The 9,491-nt window shown below is 46.7% G+C and overlaps 1 long non-coding RNA gene across 4 annotated transcripts; it reads left to right on the top strand.

Moving 5' to 3' along the window:
* The first annotated feature begins 1,694 nt into the window (after positions 1-1,694).
* On the top strand, positions 1,695-9,046 carry LOC132656816 (uncharacterized). Of its 4 annotated transcripts, XR_009594562.1 has the most exons (7): positions 1,695-1,910; positions 2,208-2,303; positions 3,752-4,394; positions 6,783-6,855; positions 7,605-7,680; positions 7,798-7,887; positions 8,567-9,046. It is a non-coding gene; the product is annotated as an uncharacterized LOC132656816 (long non-coding RNA). The 4 variants fall into 4 exon arrangements; XR_009594563.1 differs by having other exon boundaries at positions 1,695-1,935; positions 6,783-7,680; XR_009594560.1 differs by having other exon boundaries at positions 6,783-7,680.
* The last annotated feature ends 445 nt before the right edge of the window (positions 9,047-9,491 follow it).

Here is a 9,491-nt window from a genome sequence, read left to right on the forward strand (position 1 = left end):
CTCTGCCTCCTGTGTGCTGGGGTTAAGTACGTGTGCCACCACTTTCAGCCGGGTACTAGTCTTATCTCCATCCAATAGATGAGGAACTGAGGCAGAGAGAGGCTGGCTAACCTGGCTGCAGCTGCACAGCTGATAGGTAGCCTAGGCCAGGTACTGAGCTGATCTCAAAGGCAGCATAGCATATCTATCTATCTATCTATCTATCTATCTATCTATCTATCTATCTATCCATCCATCCATCTATCCATCTATCTATCTTATCTTTTTCCCAGATAAAGCGCTGGAACAGGTGTAGAGGAGACAGCTGATCCAGTGGGTGTGCTGGAACACAGGGCTTGTACTGGGGACTGAAGGGATACTGGGACACTGTGCAGAGCAGGCTGAAAGCCAACTGATGGGCTGAGGAATTTTGTCCCCTTTCTGACAAGTGGCAGGGAGTCACTTGGGAGTTCAGAGGAAAAGCATCCCCAGCAGAGTTCTAGGAAATTAACCTGTCCTGTGCCCAGAGTGAAAATAAGAAAGCAGGGAAAACCGGGCACAGTGCAGGGTTATAATCATCCCAGCACTTGGGGAGACAGAGGCAGGTGGAGCTCTGTGAGTTTGAGGCCAGTCTGGTCTATAGAACGAGCACCAGGGCAAAGCTGCACAGTGAAACCCTGTCTCAAAAAACAAACAAAACCACCAAAAACCAAAACCAAAACAAAACAAAACAAAAAATAACCCAAACAAACAAACAAACAAACAAAAAAGCAGGGAGAATATGCAAGCCAGAAGATTATGATACTGCATTGGAGCGTAAGGACTTGCATGAGTAGAGGGACAGGGCACTGAGATTTCAGTACAAAAGCTTCAGGGGACTTGGAACTGATGAGGCAAGGTGGGTCCACGATGGATGAACAGAGAGGAAATGAGCAAGGGCTTTGGGAAATGTGCACCAGGTAAGTGAAGGCATCAGCTGTAACACTCAGCCACATTTACTGTGTGTATTGGAGGTGTGGAGGAGGTGTGTGTGTTCTAGTTACAAAACAAATGCCGTGAAATTGCATCACTCACACATACCTCAGTGAGTTGCACAATGGTAGCTCATTTCACCATTTGCTTCTGGCAAATTCATCCATGAGCCTGTAACAGCATAGGCAAGGATTCTAAGCCACCCACCTCTGCCCCCCAGGTATTGAAGATCAGGGTTTTAGGACGCTGGAGGTTTATCCCAGGGAAGCTGGAAGCAGGCTCTGATACACCGTGGTAACCCTGCCTCTCCGGCGGCAGCCTTGTGTTTCCTGCGGGATGCATCTCATTAAAAAGAGAGGGCTGGCTGGCTGGCTGGTTGACATACTTCCTGAAGTGATGTCCCAAGTCCTGTTATTTTATTTCTTAACTTATAAACGGCACTAACAAAATACAAGGGCAGAAAGAGAAGGGAGAGAGAGCAAGAAAGGTCTCCTAGGATCTTAAGCACCAGAGGAGTCATTCTTGATGCTTGGGTTTCAGCTTATCTAAGGGACTGGGGTGCAGAGCCCTCTCGAAATCCGCCCGACATGAATTAGCCTGAAGTAAAAAGTAGGTGTTTATCTCAAGTCGTTGCCTCAAACAGCCAACTACCTGTTGGAAGAAAGGTCTGATCGATGCCAACCAGAGCAGCCGTGCGTGAGCTGTTACACAGCGGTTAGTATTGATCAGAGCCAAAGGCTGCCCATAGGAATGTGGAGCAAACTGACAGGCAGAGAAGAGGGAAGAGGGAAACTGCCTTTGCTGGTGGCAGCTGGGCAGAGCAGAGCCGATAAAAAGTCAATTCCACTTAGCAGAATCGCTGCTAACTAAATATTTGGGGGGCCAGAGCCTTCCTGGGTGGCTGCCGGAGGATCTCTGCTTCCAAACTGAGACATCAAACAGGCCCAGGGAGAGGACAGGTGAGGTCCGGGCTCTGGTTGACAGGTAAGAGAAGAGAGCCCAGGACAGAGGGCGAGACGCTTTGGTCTCAGCTGCGATGGCGCCACTAGGGTACTAGATCTAGGACAACCTGCTCCATAGAAAGTTGAGCAGTGGGAGCCAGTGCTGTAGTTCGGATCTTGAATGAAAAGGCTCGCTGTGTTGAGAGCTTGGTGCTTGCTGTGGGGAAGTGGGAGAGCCTGGCGGAAGGGTTAGGTCACTGGGGGTGTGCTCTTCAAGGGAATGTTAATCTTCATCATATCCATCCCTTCCCTCAGGACTCAGGGAGCCCTGCAGAAGAGGAGGTGGAAAGAGCCACAGAGCTGGAGGACACCTAGGAAACAAAGTCTTGTAGGCACAAGAGCCTTTATGAGGTCATTTAACAATTTTGCTGAACAACAGCTCTCATAATTGTTCCAGTAAGGGAGCCAACCATGCTCTCTATTAGTCAATTTTACATGCTGAAGAAATGCATTTATTCCATCATTGATAAATATTGGTGTGTGAGCATGTGTGTGTGTGTGTGTGTGTGTGTGTGTGTGTGTGCGCGCGCGCACATGTTTGTGTGTGGTGTGCATGTATGCACCGCCCGTCTCTAAACTCAGGCCTCTCTAAACCCAATTCTTGTGTGTACCTAGAGAACTTTGCTTAGAATATATTGAGTTTCTGTATTTAACACCTAACAGAGTTGATAAACTTCATTCCTTTAGGTAGTTGGCTTAGTATTTTAAGTATGGTTTTTAATTAATGTCCTCTTTTTGTGTAAGAGAAAACAGGAAAAGGAAAAAAAAATTCAACCTACAAACGTTGACAGTGACTCTTCCTTCTGAAGATGAGGGCTCAGATTCCAGAACATGGATGCTGGGCAATTCTGAAATTGTTTTTCAGGACTCGGACACAAAGTGCTTAAGTCACATTAAATGCCACTGGATTCCCTTATCCCAGCTCAGTGTGTAAACATTTATCTCCAGGCTTTCCCAGAAATGTGTCTTATGGAAGGGATTAGCCATCATCAATGTATTTTAAGAGCTGCAGGTGAACTCCTCCAACCCTTATAATTAAAGCAGAAAATTTCTGGTGGAGGGGGAAAAGAAAAAAAAAATCAGGGAAAACACCATTGTGGTGAATAAAAAATGGCTCACGTAGATTCATGTGTGTGAATGCTTGGCGCATAAGGAGTGGCACTGTTAGGAGGTGTAGCCTTGTTGGAGTGGGCGTGACCTTGGAGGAAGTGCATCACTGTGAGGGCGGGCTTTGAGGTCACATATATGCTCAAGCCAGGCCTAGCAGGGTACACTGTCTCCTTCTGCTGCCTGCAGACCAAGATGTAGAACTTTCAGCTTCTTCTCCAGCACCCTGTCTGTTTGCACACCGCCCTGAAACTGTAAGCTAGCCCCAATTAAATGTTTTCCCTTACACGTGCCACGGTCATGGTGTCACTCCACGACAATAGAAACCCTAACTAGTGACAACCAACCTTGGGAAGAAAGCTGGACTCCTGCAGTCTTGGGCCTCGCTGAGTATGTTTTCATCTTTCCACAGTTACTGTCACTGTCAATTGAAGCCTGCAGAGACCAGGGATCTTTATGATTGAGTAGAGCCACTGATTGGTCTTTAGTTTTATGTCATTTTTAAGACAGGGTCTCCCTATGTACTCTAGGTAGGCCTTGACCTTGTCATTCTCCTGATTCATCCTTGCAAGTGCTGGGATTACAGGCACGTGTCAACATTATGCTGGATTACACATCACTTGAAAGCATTCATATATTGTCATTATCATTTTTATTTTTAAAATTTTTTTCTTACACCTATTTATTTGCAGGTACATCTGATAAGGGGATAGTGATCATGCCATGTGCACACATGGAGGTCAGAAGACAACTTGCAAGTGTTGGTTCTCTCCGTCTACCATGGAGTTTCCAGAGGCTGGACAGAGGTCATCAGGCTTGGCAGCAAGGACCTTTACCTGCTAAGCCTCTGGCCCTCATTTTTTTAAAAATGCAAATCATATAAGGAGAAAATAAGAATTAAAATAATAGTTTCATTATTCATACTGAGTCTAGGGGCTCTAAAACAAATATGCATGATATTCAAATACAGAAGTTCTCCTTATCCTCACAGGGGCGGCCTGAAACTTGGATAATACGTACAAATGATGACATTTAATTCGTAAATTAGGTGTAGGAGAAGATGAGCAACAGTAAAAGATTAGCAATGATCACTGATAATAAAATAGATTGATGATATACCATAACAAAAGTGACACGAAACTAATCTTTCTCTCTTAGAAGAGTCAAGGCAAGCAGTGTTTTCAGAGGATAGTTGACCTTGGATAACTGAAGCCATGGATGACCGAGCCTGTGATACTGGAGGGACTACCATCATACAAAAAGCACCAAATGAAAATGAAAAATCCTGTTCCTTCTTCCCAGCAAAGCCCCTTTCCTCAGAAACTCTTCCTGCTGGTATTTTATTATATTCCCCTCTACTTCAATTAAAAAACCATTTGTAGTTGCTTCTTGGCCTCCTGGCTGAGATCAAGTATAAATGTATTTATGATATAATTTTGAGCATGCCTAGAATCCCTCCCTTTCCCAGATATTGTCTGTGCTCTTACAACACCTGCTGACTTGCTATCCCCGATCTAGAGATTTCTATAGAAGTACTACACGCTTAAGCTAATTCTCTTATTCACCTGGGTCTAATAGTGCAGGTCTGCACTCTCATTCTTCGGAGGCTAAGGCAGGAGGATTGAAAGTTGAAGGCCATCCCTGGCATGGTAACACATATCTTTAATCCCAGCACTTGGCAGGCAGAGGCACGTGGATCTCTCTGGTCTACAGAGTGAGTTCCAGAACAGCCAGGGCTACACGGAGAAACCCTGTCTTGAAAAACAAAACAAAAAATCAGAACAAGCTGGGCATGGTGGCACACATCTTTAATCCTAGCACTTGGGAGACAGGGGCAGAAGTGCCTTGATGAGTTGGAGGCCAACCTGATATGTATATTGATACGCAGAGAAACCTTGCCTCAAAAAACCAAACTAACCAACCAACCAAAACAAACACCAAACCGAAAACGCCTGGAGATGTTACTCTCTGTTAGAGTTTTCCTGGCAAGTATGACCTTAGCGAGTTCAGTCCTCCACACCGGCAACATGACCACCACCACCACCACCACAAGGAGGGACGGTCAGTGACTGCTAGCCGTTCCCCACATTCTAGAGGAAGACATAGCAGTCCTGCCCCTTTGAATGTGGTGGAAACGAAGTCATGCATTTGAAAACTGCTCTGAGAGTGTAACAAATGTCAGACACGGTCCGTGTGCCTTACACGGCTTATATAGTCCTTCACACAGCCCTAAGATGCAGTTGCCAAACCCACTTTCTTAGAAGAGGGGACTCGAAAGCGAAATGCAAATGGCTTAGAGTCGCAAGGCTTAGTGTCGCAGGCCAGCTGGGCAGTGAGAAGCACATCTGTGGGATTCTTCTTTACTTTCTGGGCTACCTACGACAGGGCAGCTTCAAGAGCAGAGCATGGAGACCTCCTGCCCCAGAGACGCAGTCAGAGTGTGGGCTGGCTCGATGGGAGGGCACAGGCTGGGAGAGACGCCTGCAGGGGAGGGGAGGGCTGGCCGAGGGGAGGAGGGAGGGCATCAAAGGAGCTCTGCCCATACTGTGATCTTGCCTAGGGCCAGCGCAAGATCTGATTTCCTTTGTGGTCTCCTAGTAGCCTGGGGCAGGGAGTAGCTAGAAGCCACAGGCTGCAACCCCAAAACGGTATTCCAGTTCTGCTGTGAATTCTAAGGCCTTGGCAACTCTCAGTACTTCCTGGGCAACTTCCTATTTCTATAAAGTGGGGATCGTACATCCTGGCTCAAAGGGGTCAGTCTGGGGCTGCCAAAGGGCTTGCTTGGGTGTTGATTAGAAAGCATAGCATGAGGCTTTGACATACTGCCCAGGGCCTGACATGAACCGTGAGTTAATAAGGGGGCTGTGTAGGACCCCAAAGAACTCCCATAGACACAACCCTGAACATGTACCTCCCTGGGGAAGAGACTATGGTGCCAGGGACCCTGATATTGTCTACAATCAATGCTAGAGGAGGTAAGGGGCCCAGGAAGGTCATGGATGGACAGTATTATTACTATCTAGCTGCATGATAGCAGGGTTGGCAGAGACACCGTAATGAGCCCTCTCCTTTCCATGCTTCCACTCCTAGCAATTTGGGGCAAGTTGGGGGCTGATGACGTCTTCCCTGGTGGGCCAGTATCTGTCTTGTTTTATGGCCTACTCTGCTTTGGGGGCCACCCTATCACACAGAGACACTAAGTAATGGACAGCATCTCGGCCATTTCTTATAGATCCAATATCCTGCATCTAGGTGGTATTTCAGGCCGAGTTATAGTGCCGTGGATCAATGCCCCGAATCACATAATGAAATTCGATTCCTCGAGAGTTTGATTAACAGTATCAAAGTCAGGTTCAACCTTTTAAAAGTTTTACTACTGTAGAACGGGATCAATCAGGAAGGGCAGAAAGACAAGGGCCCCATGTCAGCTATACCTCCCTTCCTTCCCTGTCAGAAATTTGTACAGTGTCAGACAGACCGGGTCTTATGATGGGCTGGGGTAGGACAGACTTTTGACCTTTGGAGGGTGGGCTCTCTAGGCAGCAAGCAGGCTCTCTTGGTGCTGAGTGAACACACGGGGAAGCCAGGGGAGATCTGAACAGCTCAGAGTTCTGCATCCCACCTATGGGGATTCTGATGCTGTGGTCCAAGGTGAGATCTGGGCATCCCCTGAGGAGTTCAATGTGCAGCCAAGTGTGTTTGTTTGTATTGTCTGGACTCCAGGTTTGCAGGCTGGCATCTTCATCCCCAGGCTCCCCAGACTGAATATGGAGAAAGACTTCAAGAGTTAATTCAGGTAAACTGAGGTCACACGGGTGGGTCCTGGTCCATCATGAGTGGTCTCCTTGGAAGAGGAGGAGATTCTCCCACGTCAGGTTCTGTGACGTCAGCAGAGGAAGGCAGCCATCTATAAAGTAGGGAGAGAGGCCTCAGAAGAAGCCAATGTCGCCAACCACAGAGCCTTGGACTTGTAAACTGGAGAACTATGAGAAAGTAAATTCTGTTGTGAAACATTCCCAGTCTCTTGTACTTGGCTCGGACAGCCAGAGAAAATGATCACGCTGAGGATGGGAGTCATGGGTCTGGTGGAAGCAGCTACCAGCAAATTTTGGTGTAGAATTTTGGGGGAGGGGAAGGTCATATCCCTCAGCCTCTGTTTCCTCTGTCCTCTTGATTCTGCTGGACCCTTCCTCCTGGAACCGCTCACAAAAGCCCATCAGTCGGTAGAGATTTCAGCTTTTATCCTTCCACGAGGTGCCTGCATTTTAGTGTGGGAATATCTCTATGTCTATATGATTTATTTATTTATTTATGTGATGGTGCAGACAGAGCCCAGGGCCTTGCATGCTTGTCACTCCTAGCCCTTCATGTGGAATTTAGAGAAATTATTATAATTGTGCATATGTACTACAGTAGAGGTAGAAGAGTTAAGACACTTCGTTGGAGTCAGAACTCATGACATTAGATTTGGGCAACAAATATTTCCCCTGCTGAACCATCTCTGATGTGAGGTTTTTGTTGTTATTTCTTAACTTTTGGGAATAGGGTCTTGTCAAGCTGTCTAAGCTGGCCTTGAACTTGGCATCCTCCTGCTTCAAACAGTCCCAGAGCTGGGCTGCAGGTGAGTTCCACCACACACATCCTTAATATGGGACTCTTCAGGGCAAACTTCTCTAGGTAATGACATAATTGTTTTCTATTTGTTTATGTTTATCTATCTATTTATTTCTTTATTTAGACAGAATTGGTTTGATCCTGCTAAGTTGTTAGCTGGGAAACATTTGAGCTGGCTGCATTTCAATCACTATTCCTACAGTTACAGTCAATGGTAGGTGCCAACCCCAGTCCTCTGTCTGTCTCTGGCCTGTGCTCCTGTCGGTTTTATTCTCTGTCTTCACTCGTGGGGCCCCTCCTCCTGTCACTGTGGTCTGTACGTGCTTACGTGAGGGAACCAAGGGTTTGACCGCCATGTCCAAGCTGCTCATCTCCCCAGGCTTCTGACGTGTCCACTAAGCACCAGTACAACCTGCTCGCTATGGCAGATACTCAGTGGTGAATGGAGGTTGTGAACCTACGAAGTTTGATTCTAGAAACTGTGCCTCTACGTGAGGAGCACTGAAATCGCCCCGATGCAAGGTGGCAAGCTCAGAACAGAGCCAGGGAGTGTGTGTGTGCGGGGGGCAGCTTTGCTCTTCCGAGGGGGGAGGCAATGGGGATTCTCTCTATCTAGCTGCCCTTTCAAAGTCCCTGAGGCGCTGCTGCCTGTGGGAAATCAAATTATTCATAAATACAGTTATTCCCTGGTATTTTTTTTTTTACATCTCTTATATGAGATAACATGGTGTTCCCACACACCTTAAATCACTTGTAGATTATTTACATCTACAACAATACAAAAGCTGTGTAAGTCGTTGGTTGTCAGACCATATTGTTTAAGGAACAATGCCAAGAAAAACGTCTGTGCATATTTAGTACAGAAACAAACTTTTTTTTCTGAATATTTTGAGGTCTGCTTGACTGAACCTGTGAATATACCCTGGGATGTACAGGCCTGGCTTTCTGCATGAGAGGATTATGCTTTGGCCTCACCAATATCAGCTGTGGCCACATGACCTGCTTTGCTCTACAATACAGTTCTGAAGAGGAAATGACAAGGAGAGCGAGCCCTTTAAAAGACGCCCGTGGTACTTTTCCTCTCTTCCAGCATGAACGCAGCTGGGGCTGGACTGTTCCGTCGGCTTGGGGTACAGTATGAAGAGAGGAGAGAAAGGAGGGGCAAGCAGCCTGTCACTGCAAACTCTATCTCTGTGGACGGCCACTGAGACGTTAAGAGCTGTTTGTTATCACGTCACCGCACAGTAAAAGCTGACTGATACACCCTCCGAATATCAACATATTTAACGTGAAATGCCAGGAACAATGAGGGATAACACCTTTAAGTAACCAATAAATGCTATTAAAGTCTGTTGAAGGAATCTGCCGAACCATCTCAGTCTACCTTCTCCGAATGTTTTTTTCTACGTCTATCTGATCCTCCCTCCCAGGCCAAGAGACCATAAGCATCTCTCTGGCTCAGGACTCCCGGCATCCTTTCAGTCCTTACACAGACATTCGTAATGATAGGCTCACGTGAGGTTCCTCTATGTTCTGGACACAGAAAGAATGGGAGAGCAGGAAACGAGGTCTTCCTTTATGGATGGAAATAAAGCAGACAGAACTTGCCAAAGTCAGGATCGAGTCCCTGCTTTTACTTGCTACTCTTAGTCCCCAGTTCCTTTCTCTTTCTCAGAGGCCACAGACGTCCAGCCTGTCAACTGAATGTAGAATGCAGGTTTTTATTTGGTCCATTCCAAACAAAATACAGCTCTAAGCTCAGGCATTTGTGCCATATTGATTGCTAACACTCTGCGTGAGGGGCAGTGCATGCTGAGA

Source organism: Meriones unguiculatus, chromosome 10 (genome assembly GCF_030254825.1).
Source record: "Meriones unguiculatus strain TT.TT164.6M chromosome 10, Bangor_MerUng_6.1, whole genome shotgun sequence".
Taxonomy (NCBI): domain Eukaryota; kingdom Metazoa; phylum Chordata; class Mammalia; order Rodentia; family Muridae; genus Meriones; species Meriones unguiculatus.